General features: G+C 38.1%; 1 long non-coding RNA gene across 2 annotated transcripts in view; it reads left to right on the top strand.

Annotated features, from left to right (window-relative positions):
* LOC107315073 overlaps positions 1-18,607 on the top strand; it is a 45,013-nt gene that overhangs the window by 15,921 nt on the left and 10,485 nt on the right. Inside the window, exons 3-4 of one of the 2 annotated variants that reach the window (XR_004307375.1) lie at positions 6,094-6,212; positions 13,000-13,862. This is a non-coding gene — a long non-coding RNA (uncharacterized LOC107315073). Of the gene's footprint in view, positions 1-6,093; positions 6,213-12,999; positions 13,863-18,607 lie in introns of those variants that run through there. The other variant, XR_001555785.2, reaches the window with a different exon arrangement.

An 18,607-nucleotide genomic window follows, 5' to 3' on the forward strand; every position in this document is an offset into this window, starting at 1 on the left:
GCTATTCATTCAATAGAAGGTTGGAGAGGGCAAGAGCATTATTTTACAAATAACAAACTTTGGAGAATTTTAGGGCAAGCTAAGTCCAAGTTGCACATTTAAAATACACCATTAAATACAGCACAGGGGGAAAACAGAATATTGCATTTCCAACTTTTTTGTGGGGAAAAAAAAAAAAAAAAAAAGCTACACAACACAAAAATTTAATGATTAATGAAAAAGATAGATTGTCTTTCAAAAGCTTCTCTGAATACCAAATCACAAATGACCCTTGAAGATTCTGCCTAGTGGTAATTCATCTCATTTCACCATTAGTGTATATCATTACTTTTTTATATATATAAAAATTGTGCTGATCTACAGATTGTTTCCCTGGGGGTGGTTCAGATCCCCTAAAGCAACAATAATCAGCCAGAGAACAACTGCTCTGTTTGCTCCACTCCTTGCTGTCCTCTGCTAATCCCCAGGAGGGATGCAGCAATGAGATCGAGTTTGCTAGCCTCTCCCCAGTTCCCAACAGAACTGTAGACATCTAACTCTTCCTAGGATCTATCCTCAATTTTAAAACAACAGATTTAGAAGTGGAAACATTCTTGAGATTTTACAGTCTATTAAGTGATACCTCTTTTTCTTCAAACCAAAGGCATAGAAGGATAGCTGAAAAGACTAAGGAAATGATTTTATGTTTAATATAAAACTAAAATGACCAGGCACTTTGAAGGAGTGTTTTTCAATCAGCTTTCTCTTATGTAAGTCACCTTCAGTATAATCTTTCCTTCCATGCAAATCAAAATACTTTTTGGATAAAGTGAGTCCAAGAAAATAAAAATAAAAATAAATTAAAAAAAAAATCATTGTTTTACTTTAGCGCAGGATTAATCAAGAAAAGCTGAGATATAATACAAAGAAAAGATAACAGTATTCTACTGTAAGCTCGCGTGCCATCTACTTTCAGCAGGCAGCTAACACTGTCACATCTCAAGGAGGGGAACAATACAGGGAGACATTAAACAGTACTGGAGATATGTATATACCAAATATAAAAGAGAAGAGAGACACCCAGTTATAGAAGTAGATTCATAAGTAGGACATTAGTCATTGTTACAGTATCCAACATCTTTAAGCACTTGTTTATTTTAGTATTGAAAACAAAGATCCTTATGCAGTGTGGTGAAGATAGGGGTGACAATTAGAGAGGAAGAATGAAGTCTGTGATTTGCACTTTCATCCACATAATAGAGCTCACACCACTTTTTATATTCTGAAAACTGTGATTCAGAATTGAAGGAAATGAAACATTTGAAACACCTGTGATGATGTGTGCTAGCAGTTATTATATAATCCAAGCCTTTAGCTAGTACTTGAAACCACTCCTACCAACTTCAAAAACAAGAAACTTTCCTCCAGCCTCCCCAACTTGTTTGGTTTTTGTACTGCAGAGAAAGAATGCTAGTGTGTTGAAATGTCCCCCTTTAGGGAAAATATGAGCATGTCATGAGAGGGTGTAGGTAGAAATATCTCTCAGTATTCCTTCTGTAAAATCATAAAATAGCCTTTCATGGTAGATAAGGAAAATTAGAATTCATAAGCAATAAATAAGAAAAGTAATAGAATTATCAGCATTTTACAGTTCTACAACTTAGCTGCATTAAACTGAAAATGTTTATTTTAGAGCTGGAGGTAAATGTATCCAAGGCCAAAAATATTAGTTCATAAAGGTTGACAGTACTCCCAAGCTCTCATCTACAATGTTGATTTCTCTAATGGTGCTGTATCTTTGATAAAAACATATCCATGAAAAAAAATTAATCTTCTATCATCATGCTGATCTGTATTATGCATGTCACTGATGCTGCTCTGCCCAGTTTCATACTAAAGATATACTTTCATAGCTTCAGCTTTTATAGGTTATCAAATCTATTTATTTTCAGAGCAGGGTTTACTTTTGCAGACTCATTAGCATCATTTTATTATTTTATTACTAATCTTTGTGCTCCCATATTATCTTACATAAGAGACATAAAATGTATCTTACAGATATAAAATGAGGCATATAGGAAGAGATAGAATAAACATTTATTCCAGAGATATATGCTTTACTTTTTGTAAAGTGTCTTAAGTTAAATTCTTCTCAGCAAGAGCAAATTCAACAAAGTTTGGATCCATGAGTTTCTCATATTGGAGGAATACTTTAGAAAACCTAGAAATAGAACTTGCATTTCTTACCTTTCAGACATGCTGTTAACAAGGTTGCAATATCTTACATTTAATGTAATTAAATCTTGATAACCCCTGCAATTTCAACTTGGCAAGGTATCCATCTATTCACAGCTTATTTGTGCCTCTCCAGGAAAGAAAATAGAATCTCAGATCTATAATTATCCACAATGGCCTATATCACATAACACCTGAGAGGCTACAACAGAATCTCTGTCTTGGAAGTATTGACATCCCATAGCGGACATTGTTGCTTCTCAGAAAGCCATGCATTTCACATGTAACTGGCTTACAATCTTTATTGTCTCTTTATTGCTAATCATGATATGAAAACATTGTGTATTAAGGGAACAAATAAGCTGCTTCTGAAGGAGTATCTGGGCACCAAAATGAATTCTGCCTCCTTGGTATCCAGTCCCCTTAATACTTCTTGCTCAGCTGCCCTCAGTTTCAAACACTTTGAGATTAATCATTCACCTACTTAAAATTATATATTTTCATTCAGTAAGGATTCTTTATTTTAAGAAAATAGTATATATTCTGGATAATGCACCAGGCTGTTATTCTCAAACAAATATCTCCATATGAAGGACATAAGATGTAAAAATTTTTGATAATGAAGAGTAAAACTAAATGAAGCAATTAAGATAGATTTTTTCAGACTCCTTTCCACAGAAGCACAGAATCTTACCCATTAACACCTGCAAGGTGCAATATTTTCTGACTGATCTAGTGTGATCATTCAGTGACATATTGCATCTTTTCTGAACTTCAGGAGACAGACTCTCAGCTTTAGGAGAGTTGGCAGCTAGGCGGGAAGAGGTTCATTAACAACCAGTTAACTTTAGATGGTTAATATGCTCAGCAAGATCAAGCCCGGACACTTCCCAGACATTTGTTCTAAAACATAAACCACAAATGCTCTGGCAATTATCTGATTCTACCAAACAAACACTAGAATATGCAAGCTCATTGTTCTCTACACACTCTCTTATTTCTGGTCCTGCTGACTATCCTTTTTTCTTTTCCTTTTTCTTTTTTTCTTTTTTTTTTTTTTTTTNTTTTTTTTTTTTTTTTTTTGACTGCTATTAGGCCACATCTTATGTCTCAAATATTAACTTTCACGTGTTTCCTCCTCTGGTATTTTTTCTCTTTTTTCTTCCTTTCCAGTCTTTGCTCATTTAAATCCTTCCTGCTTTGCACAACCTTTAAAGTAGCTGCTTCCTTCACACTAATTTACCAGCCTATTCCTGACATCTCTAAAACCCATTCTCTCCACCATTTTATTTATAAATTTCCTTTCCCTGAAACACTGACTGCTAGCCCAACTGTAACCTAACTAATGCTCAAGAAGGAAGTATTTTCTTTTAAAACTGAATAATGTTCCTCTTATATCTCTCTCTGAGTTTTACTCTGTCTGGACATGAAAAAAAAAAAAAAAATTCTTATGCAAGTATTTAATAATCTTTCTACTTAGAACAACTTCTAACATGATGGACAGTTCCATATTATTAAGCCACTCTTCAGCAGGACCATCAACACTGCTTCCTTCCAGAATCATCTCTCTTTTCCTCATGCATTCCAAGCCTCTTTCTCTTTCTGTCCTTCTTTCTTCCAGTGGTACACTAGGTATTCCATTGATTCAAATCTTAGTAGCATTTCTGAATATTTATTGTCAAATTGCTTATCTGTTCTCTTTCTTGGTTTTTACAATTGAATTTCCTGAAATTCCCAAAGGATCTGTAATACTACCTGTGACAAGTTTTGGGACAGAATTATTTTGTTAATCACACCTCCTTTTATCTGGATGACTTGAATCATATAGGTCAGAATAGAAAGAATCTCAGATTCCTATATAACTTATAAACATTATCTTTGTACTGCTACCAAAAACCAGGGTTTCAACAGTCATTAGTCCTTTTCCTTCCAGGGCAATCACTTTGAAACTTTTAATGCTTATTCGGCATGGTTACACAAGGCTTTGAGTTAAGCAGTAGAAAATCATTCTTCCCCAAAGCAATTTCCAACACTGCAACTACAGAGACTGTTTTGATTGACAGATTTCCATAGTTTATCAGGCCCTTTGTTAAATATTTCTGGGCTGCTCCTGTCTACATAAGACAGGCACTAGCCATTGCATTGCTTTTCTTTTACTGCCCGGTCTCCATTCTCTGGGTATCTTTAATTACTTTCCTGTCTACACTATCCATCTAACCTTATGGTATTAACCTTATGTTCATTTATGCCTGAACAAGGATATCTTCATACCGACTCTGCTGCATGCTGTGATATGCATATTGCAGGCTTTTTCTCTTCATTTCTATCACAGCCTTGATGTGAGGCTTGATTCTGAACTTCTAGCTGCTGCAAATATGCCACTGAAATTCTGAGTGTCATTCCATTGTTTTCTGATAGCTTGCATGTGCTCTCATCCAAACTACTGAGCTTTCTTCTACTGCTCTCATCAAGTCTTACCTCCCCGTCATTGTCTATGAATTTTCCTTTACAAAAATTCCACTTTGAAAAGTGTGAATTCTGGAGGACAAGCAGCTTGGAAATAGTTCCAGCAGATTTTCCATTGTAAAAAGACAATCAATGAAAACCAGTTTGCCATTGGAGTAGTATAGTGCCACAATGAAACTTTTAGCAAGAAAAGATCCTGTAGATTCAGAATGGAACTTCTATTAAAAACCACCTAAGCAGAGAGGCTCCTTGTATGGCCAGTTATTCAAAATTTTCAAGACCTTCTACTTTCTGATTTCTTAAATCTTCAAATTTTCATAGATTCCTAAGACTCTCCACACACATCCAACCAAATTAACTACATTTTGAGGGGAGTGAATACCCAGTTTCTAACTAAGTTAGCAGAGTTGTGTTCTCCCTGTTTCCCTGATACCAAACATCAGCAGTGATGCAAAGGTATTCTGCTACTCAGTAGCTTTCTGAATTTCTCTGCCTATTTATTTTGTCACCTGAGATTTTAATGAAATGCTTTTCATTTCCTACGCTTATAGTTCTGTCTTTTTCAGTACCTTGTAACTTATTTCTTAACTCAGTGAAGTGTTTTACTGTTCTCTTTGTGTAACAGATGTAGTCCTAAACACAAGATCATTGTACATGCTTTCAGTGGGGCAATATTCCTAATAGAATAGCAACCAGCACACTGAGACAAATTTGAAGTTTTTCTTTACCTCACTGTAAACAGACTTTCACTACACTAAATAAAAATACCACTGCACACAGACTGCAGGAAAATACACAATACTAATAAGTACTTTTAACTTTCAGGGAGATTCCTGCAGGGCTCTGGCTTTGGCAAGTGAAAGATTTCAGCCGGTACATCTTATTACATGGGTGGTCGAGTTATTGAACTTTATTGACAAAGGGCTGGATTTTCCAGCGAGATGGAGCTTCATTAAAATTCTGCAGAGACTGAAAATTCAATAATCTCTCTCACAAAGCACTGCATGAGTAGGGCTGATTAGGCAATTTCTCTCTTATTCCATTTCTTTTGCTAAAAGCATTGTTACTTCTTGTTGGTACAAAAAGACAATCATTAAATGAGCATTCGCTATAGTTGATTAAGCAGAAAGTTTTAAAGGTGCATTGGCTCTCTTTCTCAAGGCTTAATTGAGGCCTTAAAAAAAGTTGCAGTAACAACGACACTCAATCATTCTAGGCTCAATTATTTAAAGTTTGGATTGGATTAATTCATTTGTAGTTTTTATTTCTTTTTTTTTTTTCTTTCTTTCTTTTTTTTTTTTTTTTTGTTCTTTTAAACACTGTTTTCATTGCTACTTGTACGTTTGAAAACAGTTCTGCTTGGCGCTGGAGAAAGTGTGTAAATTACATTCAGTTTAATTCTTTTCCCTCTAGGTCACAGCTTTTGTGATCCCACCAAGTTTCAGATGAAGAGACCCAGAAGAACAGAACTGCAGGATCAGACTGAAGATTCATCAAGCTGATTATCTGACTTCTGGCAGTAGCATAAGCAGGTAAAGAAGCAGCAGAGCAGGCTCACTATTACACCTCCCCAGGAAAGTTATTGGCTTCAACAATCAAGAAGCTTAGGGACTTCTTGACACAGAGGGTTATATCCTTTTGTTTAACAGCTGTTAGTGGATTTTTCTTCTGTGCCTTTCTTTATTAGGATTTTTCCCCAACAAAATGGTGTCCTGTAACTTTCAGCTATATTTTCCAGTAAGTAAAGCCAGCTTAGAGATTAGGAGACCCTATATATCTTAAGGGCCTGTTCACAGTAATAACAGCTGCAATATTATGCCCTTGATCTGAGAATTGAGGGAGGGGACGTTATTGGTGCTTCTCTTATGCAAAGAAAGATGAAAAAGGCCCAAACTAAAAAACTAAACCCTAGAAAAGAATTATAGGATTGAATTTCTGATAGTTCCTATTGCCCTATTTGTTTGCTCTTGAGAAGTTCGATATTATTGCTGTTATTTTTCCTAAGGCAGTTCGGCTGCACCTCAAGCATAAAGATATTTAAGACCATAACAAATATAGCTATTTGGTTAATAGAATTAGTTATCTAACCTGGTCTGTGTCCTTAAGCTGTTTGATCCTCAAAAATAAAATAAGGAAGCTGCAGTATTATTCAGTATTTTCTACTGTGATATTTTTGGAGCACAGATCAATCCACATTTATTCTGATTGTACAGGAAAATATGAAATACCAGACTCCTGATTTCAGCTGTAATAACCCTCTGCTCAAATGAACTCTCATCAACCTCAGTGAAGTTTTGCCTACATTAGCACTGCCAAAAACAAAATGTCTTCTGAGCATGGTCTGGGATAGGTATAGATATCTAAATCTGTACATTAAGTCAAAGAATCACAAAGCTTGGAAAACACCTCCAAGATCATCCAGTCCAACCATCCACTTATCACTAATATTTCCCACTAAGCTATGTCCCTCAGTACAACATCTAACTGTTTCTTGAACACCTCCAGGGATGGTAATTTCACCACCTCCCTGGGCAGCCCATTCCACTGTCTGACCACTCTCTTGGAGTTTTTCCTGAAGTCCAACCCAAATCTCCTCTGGCATGACTTGAGGCCATTCCCTCTAGTTGTATAGCTAGTTATATGGGAATAGAGGTTGACTCCCACCTCACCACAACCTCCCTATAGGTAGTTGCAGAGAGCAATAAAGTCACACCCAAGCTGTCTCTTCTCCAGGCTAAACAATCCCAGCTCCCTCAGCTGCTCCTGATAGGGAATGTATCAGAGAAAAAAACAGTGTGAAACCTACACATCACAGCTTCTCTCACCTTTTGATCACCACATTGTTTGAGATATTCTTTTTTCCAATTAAATGCACTCAGAAAATATTCAAAAAATCATTATACTGAGAGATGTAGGCCGGGAGAGCAGACATCTAAGCTGAGATGTCTGAATGCAGAATGATCAGATAAAGAGCAGATAAGGTGATCAGATAAAGGTGACAGTGGGACCCAGTAATGTGCCAGAGAACAGATGCTGAACAGGGAGGGGAGAGCTGTTCCCAGTGTCCTACATAGATGAGCAGGAAGGCTCAGCTGACCTTTCCACACTTAGTCCCTGTGGAAACCAAAAACACCAACCCTCAGATCACATCCTTGGAGGCAAATAGTTTCAAATCTGAGCACATCTTTTAGAGGCCTCTACTTCTTACAGCCTGGAGAACCAAGCTCTCAAGAAATCTTTTCTAGCAACTTGAGAGATTTTCCAGTGCAGGACTGGACAGTTATTCCCATGGCTATCTAAAAGATTTTTTTGCAAAACGATTTTCAACACAACTGCTATATCACAAGGGTCTTATAATTGCTTATACTGTTAAGCTGTTTCTTTGGCAGATCTCTGAAAGAAAAAAATTGCTGGCAGTGTTCACAAGCCTGCACAAGGGGGCAGGAGAAGCTAACAGTTTCAGCAGCAAAGGCTGTTACAGAAGTAGCAATGGACAGAAGTGACTTGCTCTCCTGGTCCCTCTGGTTCCTTACTACTCTCTGAAGACAGACTTTCCTGCTAGTCTATTTTGTAACAGAGACTGGAAAATAAATGTGACTTGCAATAAAACTTATGTCAACAAAGGTCTGCAGATTTGACTCAAATGTACACAAGCAGCTGAGATTGTTAGTAGGAAAAGGCCATTTTTGCATAGTCATTTCCGTTCCTGTAATTGCACTTTGAAATAAATACCAGTAAGAAATGCAGTTACGAGACAAATCAAGACATTCCTTTTCCTTATGCCTTTTCTCTGACCATAATGAAGACATTGTGCTTCAAGATCAGGAAACACAAAAAACTGGGGTCAGGGAGATGCAAGGAATAGGGTTGCAGAAGGAATCAGTAGGATGCCACTTAACAGTTCCAAAGTTGTCCAGCAAAGGAGGAGCAGAGCTTGAGTGAGCCAAGCCATGATCCCATGTAAATCGACATCATTCTCTTGATGCAGTAATACACAATTTACACCTAATAAAGACTGGCTCACATTCTTCTGTGGGGGGAAAAAAAAGTGCTGAGAATAAAAAAGTCTTGTTCATATGTTTACCAAATCCAGCTATTTGCTACAGTAATAACCACTAAAATTTGTCTTGGAGCACTACCCTCCAGTCTTCTCATCTTCTGTACTTTTTTAAAATAAAAAAAGGATATGCACAACAACCATGAGAATGCCAGATAGGTCTGAAGCTGAAAGCAACTACTTTTTTTTTTTTCTTTTTCTTGAAAGCAAATAATTCAGACTTGTCATAGGTTTAGTAGGCATTGTTTTCCTGTAAAGATTGGAAAACAGTCTCATCAAGGCCAAGTGGCATGGTCAGGGGCTCTATAAGAAAATGAGTAAATAAGAGTTTCTTAACGCCTAGTCAGGATACATCCAAAAGTTTCACACTAATAACTTTCCTTCATCTACACAACACTCTTCAGTGTCCAAGTTCTTCTGCCATGCTACACTACATAGGGAGGATGATATGAACTGAGCTCTGAAAAAGCAGGCAGTGCTACAGAGCATAGGGGTACAGAAAATGTTGACCTTGCAAAAGAAGGCTGTGCTTTTGTTTTTGCCAATGCAGAGTACAGTCACTCCTACCACAGATGTGGACATCTGCTGCTCTTTGCATTCACCCTGACGCTCATCTAACCTGTGAGTTTACTCAACCTGATAAACCAGCCAAAATAATCTAATAATATAGTGAATAATCACCAAGCTTACTTCTCTCAAAAAGGGAGGAGATGGAAAGACATCTCTGGTGTCTAATAAAACCTTGCTCTACAATGCACCTAAGAAGTACACAAAATCCATGTAAATCAGATATACTCTACTGGCAGCATTATTTCACCTTAGCTCATGAAACAAACCATAAATGTGATGCCTTCACAGACACTGGGGTATGCTGTAACAACAAGAGATAATTCAGCTCCATTCTCCTATCAGCTTTCAACATCCATAGCAATAGCTCAATCAGAAGTTTGTGTTCCAGTATTTAAGCCTGGATTGTTTGTCTTCTTTAACTACCATAGATGAGTTTAACTCAGGACTATCTCTGCATCAGTTCTGTCTGCCCTTACCAATTCTAAGGCCAGTACTTTCTTTCTCTTCCATTTTTCTGCAAGCTTTGTTTCAGCTCTTCAAGAAAATGCCTCACAGAGAAAATTGCCTCATCTTCTTTCCCAGTATTACAGCATGAGCAGTCGTAGAATCAGAGGAGTACTAGATGTGAAATGACTATTCTGAATCTGTGTATTTCTTAGGACTCAGATCAGAATCTGCCTACCTTTAAGTATCTGAGAAGTGTATCAAATTTACACAGGCCCATAAGATGACTTAAAATTAAGAACGTACCTTGCTAAATCAGACTTCACTGAGCAATGACTGAGAGGGATACATCATTAAAAACATCCATCTGTTGGCACTAAGGAAGTTTTCTTCATGCTGTATTATGACTACATTTCCATACAACCAGCGTTCTAATCAATGGGAACTGCACAGCAAAATTTCTCATTGTTGAAGTAAAGGTGAAATAGCAATAGTTAAATGCTCCCTCCTGTGATGGTATTAGACTGACTGCTAGGAAATATGTGCTTGAAAATGCCAGAGAAATTGATTCATCTGTGACAGAAGCTGTTTTAAGAAGAGAGAAAACAAAAACCACAACCACACTAAAATAAAGCCTCTTTTAATGAGCTTTGGATGCTTTCTGGAAAATTGAGAAGGGTTTTTAATGCATAAATGGTTCTTCTGGTGTATCATTATATTTTCTGGTGGAGGGTTTTGGCTTCTTTTTCTTTTATTACCAACCATGTAGTTGCTTTTTTTTTTATTTAACCAAGAACAGAGCCTTTGTTGTTAGAAACAGAAAGCAGGAAGGACCAAATTTCTCCAGTCATCAGAAGAACCAGTGTGAGAGATGTTTACCTGAACCTAACTTAAATTCCTGAGGATACCCATCAGTATTTCCTGAAGGATGGTTTGGTAATCAATTTAACTTTTTGTTGCTGACCATGAGTCATTGAAAATCATAATGATCAAGTGTTTGCATCACTTCCCATATTAAAGTGAGATGATGGAAGGATATTTAAGAGAATTCTCAGATGCCTTTGCAGACCCTGGGTGCAGAAGAAGGCCCACAGCACACTTAGGATGAACAGTACGATGGTTTTCACAACCTATTTGACTGCTGCAACCCAGGTGTATGTCAGACTATGGTTATCAATTTTTTTTTGTCATATTGTCTTCTCCAAAGAACAGATAGCTATGCCATTTTATGAGCATCGTCTGCTCTTCAGTTTATCTTATTTTAGGCCACCTGAGCCATCAGTGGGGTTCTATTAGTGCTATAAGTTGAAATAACACTGATCTTATTCCTTATGATAAAATGTAAAGCGGGAACATGTCACTGAAGAAGTCATCTTGAATGTGCTAGCTTCTGGCATACCAACTTCCCACCCACATTCTCCACATAAAGTTGTATGAGTACATGGCCCCTGCCTTCATAAGTAGAACAAGCAAACCATTGAAAACTATGAAAAATCCAGTCTTTTAGTCGGTATTCCTGTCAATCATACTGTGTTTCTTCTTTCTTTCCAACCTTGCGCACACTGACCCAGCCTTAAGAAATGCTCAAAGCTTTCCCATATGAGAATTACTTATGGTCTTGCTACAGGCTGAAGGTCAAAACTCATCTTTAACACTTCTTTAACAATTCATCTTAAAATTCATCTTTAACACTTTAACACAGAGCCATGAAACAAAGGTAATAGTTCCTTCTCAAATATCATGAAATGTTAGAGAAATTTACTCAAAACCTCAAGCTAGGCACTTATCTGCCAGAAATACTTTCAAAGTTTGAATCTGTTCCAAAAATGCCACTTCCGAGATTGCTCTCTAAATCTAGGCCATATAGGGAACATAAGATCCTCCTTTCTCAACAGCATTGCCAGTTGTCTGGTTCAAACCTTCATCTCCTCCATTTGGTGTGACTGCTATTCTTAGACACATAAATTCATTACATAATGATCAGAAGTCAGCTCTGTGCATTCCTACACTGTAACCAAGCTCTTGAATCTCAGAAAGGAACTGCTGTACTGAATGTCATGATGTCTAAATCCTTCTCTGGATCTGGTCCTGAGAAACTAAGGTTTCAGATTCCCTTCCTAAACAGGATTTTGTCACACTTAAAGTCAGACTGCTGAGTTTGATATTTTCTGAACTCTGGCTGGACACTAACACACAGACTATGTCAAACATTTATTTTTTATTTTCCTCAAGTTCAACTGCCCAGTTACACCTCAAGTTTCCCTTTGCTCATTCTGTCTACTTATTCCACATGTTAGGTTTCCAGGGTAGGACTGAGCAGCTGCTCTGCTGCTGTCTGCTACATAAACACCAGAGAGGATTGGAAGAGGAGTCATAAAACCAACTGAGGAACATCTTATTCACCTATGCAAAGGAGATGTCATTATCTTCTATTTTTATTTATTTACCTTTTAAAAAAAGCTCTTCAAAAACCAATTGCTTCAGCAGAGAGACCTGAAAGCTTTTCTTTCTTTTTTCTTTTTTTTTTTTTTTTCCTGGCAGAAGAAAGACATTCACAGGTTGCAGTGTTGGTTTTAATTTTATTCTGTTACTTCAGTTTGTGGCCGTCACAAGTCAAGACGGTAGGGGTGTTTAATAAAATGGAGTCAGCCCTCCATTTTCTCATTTACAAATTTCACCTTCCTCTCAGCAGAGTGCCTTGTAGTGTATCTTCACTAAGGTCAGTTTTTATTCATGTTCTATTTATCCTTAGTGCCTTCCCTTGAGACTGAGCTCAGCTTCATTGACAATGTATTTAATACAGGTCTTTGATGATATTTTGCACCAACAACTCGCATAGTTGAATCCTGCTGTAATTAAAAGCTCAATCTTTCTGTCACTGACACAGCTGATAGAAAAATCACCAAAGTTCAGACCCTTCATGACCTGTTACCTTCTGCCCTTCATGATCTTTCTGAGGCCATTCCCTACCTGTTCTCCTGACAGGATTCTTATGAGAATTCCTCTCCACATGGGAGAAAAGTGTTCCAAGGTTTCAGGTTGCCATCTTGTTCCACTGCACACTCTGTCTTTAGCTCCCACTTCTAATTTGATTGCCAGAGAGATCCTCTCTAAAGGAGCTGAAGAAAAATTCAGGCTTAGGATAAGATTTAAGGAGATGGTTATTCAATATCTGCCCCCATTATTGTTGATTTCTCCCTGCTTACCTCCAATTATTTTTGCCTCATTTCTTTCCTTTTGTCATACAGATTGCCCAGCAGAGAAGGAGGCTGTTCAACAGATGGAAGCTGAGCTCTACTCTCATTTTCTCTTTTAGGTGCTACCCCACTAAGACTACTGACAAATAACAGTGAAACGAGTCCGCAGTTTCACAAAGGCTAGTTTCACCAAGGACTGAAGAAGGATCTAAGTTAGTAGCTAAGTCATTATTAACTCCCTTTGGCTGCTACTAAAATCTAGCATCAATGAGAAAGAGCCAAGAAAAATCCTTTGGAAATAGAGAATGTCTGGTTACAGTCCTGAGCAGGTGCCTAATCTGTCACATGAGAGTCAGAGACAAAGTTTAAATGATTGAACTCACTCCCTGAAAAATAAGACTTGAGACTGCAAGTTAACTATAAAACCTCTACTACAAAATTAAACAGAGAATCAGTGGTCCATTATAAGAAACAACAGCAGAAGAACGCATTCAAAGGAAATTATGCATATCAGTTCCCTGAGTTGATTTTCCTTTTACTTTAGAGACTCTAAAAGTCGACTCTGCCTGCCCGAGTTAATGACCATTCAGCAGCTTATCCCTCCAGCTCCTAAGACCTCTCAAACCTAGAATCCTTTTTTGACCAAAGCTGGCCAACTGATCCCCAGAACTGTAGAAATCATTACAGTTTTTTGTAACATTTATCTTTAAATGGTGCCTGGGCAGGATTCCACCAGTTGCTGATTCACCTTGTCAGTACTTTTCTCACCTGTACTAAGTGGTTGGAATTGGAGAGGGGAGATGCTGTAAAGTCTACTGGAGATTATAATAAAGACACATCCAAAGAAGATGGTTTTGTGACCATCTGAAAGGACAAGTAGCTCTGTTTCCAAAGAGGGCTTTATAAAGGTTTAAAAAAAAAAAAAAAAAAAAGGAAAGGAAATCCCTTTATTTCTATTTGCAGGGATGGACATGGACAGCAACTGCTAAATTAACACAGGACTTGAGGACTTTATATGTAGCCCCATCTGCACGTTGGTCTTGTCCAAGGGCCTGGCCTCTGTAAAGTGCAGCTGCCTGTACTGCACCCCATGGCTCACTTTGCATATCCTCATCCCTACAAACTGTAGCAGAAATCTTGCCGGAAGTTTACATTACAAGTGCATTAATGTCCTTTACTGTAAGGAATGTCACGGGTCTTTGTGACTGGGTATTTGTGTATTTACACACTAGTTCATCAGCCTCAGTCCCTAATTGCTTTTTCCAAATTAAAACAGAGAAGAGGGACAAATTCAGTTAATGAATAAATTGTTCCCATTCTTAATTAAGCAGCAGCAAAATAACGATTTGGGATCAGAGCCATTCTGTTCTGTCCCAGCTCAAAGGAGATCAACTCAACTCCTCCCAAACACTTGAGAAAGTGTGTGTTCAGACGTTGCCTAGCAAGTTAGCAAACGCACGCTGCAATACAGAGTGTACTGCCACAGACGTCTTCCTGACGCATTCCCCCTCCAGCTCCCTCGTCACCAGATCAGGGGTTGTGACACTGCAAACAAGGAGCATCTCCCAGGTAATCCCAGCCCTAAACGGCTAGGACTGAGCGTTGGCCCAGAGTCCTGGCACTCCACCCAGATCAAAGAAAGCTGGTGCACTATGTTCCTGGTGTGAAATACTTAGTAAGCCAGTCACCACCCACACTCATTCCACTCTCTAAATGGTCTGTAGGTTCAGCTTCACTTATCAGAGTCATTAGTGCAACTCCAGTCATTAGTGAAATGCTGGACACAGTCAGGCTCTTGAAGACATTGCTCTGTTATTTCCAAGCATGAATTAGCTGAAAACCATTTCCACATCATACTATATTAGACACGAATCCATCTGGATAATAAAAACTAGCTTTTTGTTGTCTTGTCAGCATGCCAAGCTGCTGCGTTTTCCCTGTGGAAAGGGCAAAAGGAGATAATCTAACCAGCAATTATATCTTTACAAAAGCATCAGTCTTTGTTTCCCCGACACAAAGAAAACCACCTTGAATTCAGTCAGTGCTACTCAACCAGGAAAAAGAAAAAAAATAGAAAAGGAAACTACTGGGTTATTGCTGAGTCACACACCCCAGTACGGCTAACTGCAGAGACTTGACTTGGGTGCTGTGTGTGATGATCATATCTCAGGGCAGTAAGTAACAGTAGGTATGGCTCTTCAGCACTACAGCATATTATACTTTGAAATGTCATAATACTGACATCTACCACTGAACCTCTCTATGAGATAGAACAGTTGAAGTATGCTTGTCATTCAGTCCTATTGCCAGACAGCACCCTTCAGCCTATGGCTGAGTTCCCTTGCTCCCTGACATGACACTCTGGCCATCAACTCAGCTTAGCATTAAAATCATGGTAAGAAAAAACAAACCAGATGTCAGCTAAAAATGGAAAGAAGAAATAAAAATGCAAAGCAAAAATAAACAAGTTTGGGCTATCCCTGTGCTGTTTTGTCTGATAAATTTATTTTCAATACAGATGCTACTGTTATTAGCATAAACTGAAATTCTGCCAGTAGAATGGTCTTAAGCACAGTTTAGGCAAGCAATCAAGTTGCCAGGCAGGAGAAGAAAGCACACTAGATTTGAGAAGGAGCAACTTACCCTCATCACAGACCAATTTCAATAGCATCTGCTGTAGATCTGCCAAGTGCTCACATTTCCCTGCCATGAGTTCACCTGTTGCAGCGCAGACAGGAGGGCTGGCTTACACACAGTCAGAAGGGTTTGTTTGAATAGTCTGCAGTCCATTGACCTGGTGTTTTACAATGAAGTCCAAGCACAGTTATCCAGAACACTGGAAAATGAGGGCTGGAGGGCTATTCCAGGAGCTGGATTGACTGAAGTGTATGTTCTCATCATTTATGGCTTAATCAGTTTAATCAGTGTGTCACTGAGGCGTTACAAGAATATCCCTGTCTTCTAGATTGATCGATATGTTTATGATGCTTTTGTACATTGACCTTCTAATGCACAGCTGACCCTGTAATATGCCCTGATTGAAGAAAACACCATTTGACCACTTAGATTAAAAAAATATATCTGGCACATTATTACCACCATCCATAGAGAATGGTTAAGTTAAAGAAAGTAAGGTCATAAAGAGTGTGCTAACGTGAGGATGAAAAGAGCAAATATGGATTTGAAGACAAACAGGAAATCACATTTCCAGGGAGATTCACAAGCCTGTGGGTGTTGACTGTGTTCAGTGGGAAAGTTTTGAACTACAAAAGAAGGGCGCTCCATCCCACAGGCTACAGAGAGTGGCAATGGTTCAAGTTTAGGTACTAAGAAGATTGGCATGAGAGAAGGGGGAAAACCAGAGAAATGGAAAAACAAAATGCTAAAGGGAAAGATGAGCAAGAGTGAGCTTGACAAGTGCCTCAGTCAGTGGATACTTATGGAAGTAGGAGTGATACAAGATGGCAAAATCACTTCAAAGGCCTAGGGAACCTTGTGACCAATGATGGAGTTAAAGGCCTGGGACTCCAGTAGATCAGACAGTAGTTTCCAAAGTAGCAACAGCAGGAAGTTTATGTGGGAAATAAGTAGCAGACACCCTCTTAAGAGGCAAATATCCTGTTTTCCTACAAACTTTCCTAGTTAAGAATAAGAAAGAACCCAAATAAATCCCATATAACCAAGTCAGATTTTTTTATTTTTATTTTTATGTAAACAAAATGTTCTTTCAAGTTCTTTGAAAAGCATTAGTAGATTTCAAAATAAGAGAAATTAACACCACATTTCCCACAACTAAGCTTGCAGACCCCGAGGGTTTTGCTGCCCACTCTGGTTTCCTTTGTTTTGTTAGTTGTTCTCCACATCAGAAACAATGAAAACTTTTTTTGTTGTTGTTTATTAAGATCCATCTTTCAAATAAAGCTGTAAACTGCTCCTGATGTATGCGAGTGTGGATGTGTGGGGGCGTGTGAGCAAGCCTGTTTGTGAGAGAGGAAGAGTGGATACATGTGTGGTAGGGGAAAAATGAGAGCTAAGAAGAAAGAAAAACCAGTCTAGGGTGGAATTGAGCTGTGAAAAATGAGTTGTGAAACAGAATTATAATAAGATGAGGTTATTTTTGTGATTTTAGGCCAATTGGGTAAGTGGGAAACCTAGAAATTCTCTCAGTTAATAGGAAGGAAATTCGGAGATCATCAAATACTCCTGGTTGTTTGTTTTAAGTCTCCCAGCAACAAGGGGAAGATTTACAAAAAGCTATAGGATGAAAAAGTTCCATAGAATTTTTGGGAAAAAGAATGAAAAAACTGTATCCATATGAATAAAAGCTCACTCTGTCTTCTTTTCACAAGCTTTGCTCGTGTTTTAAGTTTTTATATTGTAACAGCTGGACTGCATTTTTTCATCATTCCTTCTTAAGCAGAAAAACAGGCATATTAGCAGGACCTGGTGAAGCTTACAACTGCTCACGCTAGTCAACTGTTGCTGGATCAGAAAAAAATTCACTGCTGTGAAAGGGCAATACTCACCCAGCCCCGAAAAAAAAAAAAGTCATGCCATGTAATGATTCTTTCAGGCTGTTTCTGTACTGCAAAATTCTTTTGAAACCATGGACTCTTCCAGCAGTGATTTAGACAGTTAGTTAAAATCCTGCATCTAACTCAAATATTTTAATCTACTGTCAGTGAATGATAACATTGTTCCATAGGCACTCAGAGTGAGCAAGAAGAGACTGAGATTACCACAAGCACCTCTATACTTTCAGGACACCCACAAATCAGTCAGACACAGATAAAAGCAAGAGGGACTTTCTTCTTAAGTCCCTTACTTTTCTCAAGACTGCCAATATCCAATGACAGCACAAGTTGCTAGTTATGACACAGAAACTAGAGCTACCTGGGCAAAGTAACAACATAAGACACACAGCAGAAGATTGGGACCCATCTGCACTCGCTACCAGGATAGCATTGAGCTGAAATATTCACCTACAGGTTAAGCAGTCAGTATTCCATTTCCAGCCCTGTGAAGCCATCCAATTATTCACCATGTAATTATGTGGTAGCAAGTAAACAAAATTCACATGATCTGAAAAATACTGCTTTGTTAGGGAATGGAGGAATAGGGTAAATAGAAAATGAAGGGGTACTTTTCCAGTAGAGAAAAATATTAGTTTCAAAGTTTGTATCCATATTTCCTCTGAAGCTTAGGGATGTTTGACTGGATGCATTTCTAGTTTAAGCTGTAGGGTGATTTACCATTTAAAATAAAAAAAATAAAAATAAAGTCCTCACCAAGTCAAGTCATTTGGGCAGCGTACTGCAAGTTCTTTTTGATACATTCAGCCTGCAGCTTCCAGAAACAGGGCCACCTAGGATTTTCCCTGTGTGCTGTTTACAAACAACTATATGTAAGGGAATACATACATCAAATGAAATCCTGGTAATGGCTGAACCCTGCCTGCCACGTTTAATAAATTTTAAAACATTACAGAAGTCTAAACAAATCTACTGGCATCCCACTCAAATTTATGTCCTGTGCTTAAAACTACAACTTTGAAGACAACTAGACCAAAAGTACAAAGTTGGTATTTTGTAGCTGAAGGTTTACTTTATCAAATATCAGCAGTAGAAATAAATAGGAGGAATTACTTTCAGAGGGACCC

The sequence above is a fragment of the Coturnix japonica genome, chromosome 5 (genome assembly GCF_001577835.2).
Source record: "Coturnix japonica isolate 7356 chromosome 5, Coturnix japonica 2.1, whole genome shotgun sequence".
NCBI classification, from domain to species: domain Eukaryota; kingdom Metazoa; phylum Chordata; class Aves; order Galliformes; family Phasianidae; genus Coturnix; species Coturnix japonica.